Consider the following 1,300-nt stretch of genomic DNA (forward strand, 5'->3'; position numbering starts at 1 on the left):
GCCCAGGTTACCAACAATCCTGAAAATGATGGCTGCATAAATGCTGTCTTACTGGTCTAATAGCACTTTGACAACTGATACAAACCAGCATTACCATGTACTTCCAAATGCTACCAAACAGCCTTTCTTAAGAAGTCCTGCAGTCAAGAGAACTATTTGTTATGATATAAAAACATTAAAATGGTCCAGTTTTAAAAATTGGTCTTTTTTGTCTTCAGAGTTTTAAGTGTTAAGATTGAACAATGAAAAACTTCATCACTGTATGAGCAAGTAGCTACTCCTAGGCAAATCTATCATAAAAATAACCAGTGTTTAAAACGCAACAGCTTTTTTATACAGTTGCCTTTGACTCACGGTGACCCATTTCTTTCAGACTGGAATTGTAGGCCATAATGTTTTCAATGGCTGATTTTTCAAAAGTACATCACCAGCCCTTTCTAACAAAGTGCCTCTGGATGGACTCAAACTTTCAGCCTTCAGTCAGCAGCTAAGTGGTTAACCGTTTACACTACCCATGGATGCCCTATAAAAGTTTATCTTTTCTAGAAAAGATCTATATTGATACTGTATTTTCTACCTAACTATGAAAAAGGAAATAAACATACCAAAATATTTGTACTTTTAGCAGTTTATATTCTAAAGAGAGGATTTATTTTCAGAATGGTAATAAAAATTTAACTACCAGAAGAGACTATATTAAAGTCTTTGAGAATTTTTAATTGGCGTTACTTGTTAATGTGCCATCAAGTTGCCTGTGACTCAGCAACCTTATGTACAACGGCTCTGAATGCTGCTCTATCCTAAACCAACCTTATTTTCTCTGACATACCTACCTCATTACCCCAGTCACTTAGTCAATCCATCTCACCAAAGGTCTTCCTCTTGCACTGTCCCACCACCCTCCCAAGCTTGATGTCCTCCAAGGACTGGTCCCACCTTGCAATGTGCCAAGAGTATGTCAAACAAAGCTTCAGAATCCTTGCCTCCAAGGAGCAGCCTGGTTTCACCCTCTCTAGGAAGAATCTGTTTCTTCTCTTAGTGGTCCATGGTTTATTCAATACTCTTCTCCAGCATCACAGCTCAAAGGCATCAATTCTGTCATTCCTAGTCATTGTCCAGCTTTCTGATTGTTTGTTGTTATGTGCCGTCGAGTCGTTTCCGACTCATAGCGACCCTATGCATAACAGCCCTAAACCCTGGTCTATCCTGTGCCAACCGCACTGCCTCTGACACACCCATCCCGATTACCCCAGTCACTGAATCGATCCATCTCATAGAGGGTCTTCCCCTCCTGCGCCGT

The 1,300-nt window shown here is 40.3% G+C and overlaps 1 protein-coding gene across 1 annotated transcript in view; it reads left to right on the top strand.

The window, feature by feature from the left end:
* Positions 1–1,300, top strand: part of NSA2 (NSA2 ribosome biogenesis homolog (S. cerevisiae)) — a 13,088-nt gene that overhangs the window by 4,597 nt on the left and 7,191 nt on the right. The window lies entirely within an intron of this gene.

Source organism: Elephantulus edwardii, unplaced genomic scaffold (assembly GCF_000299155.1).
Source record: "Elephantulus edwardii isolate Elephantulus edwardi_28Jun2011 unplaced genomic scaffold, EleEdw1.0 scaffold00326, whole genome shotgun sequence".
NCBI lineage: Eukaryota > Metazoa > Chordata > Mammalia > Macroscelidea > Macroscelididae > Elephantulus > Elephantulus edwardii.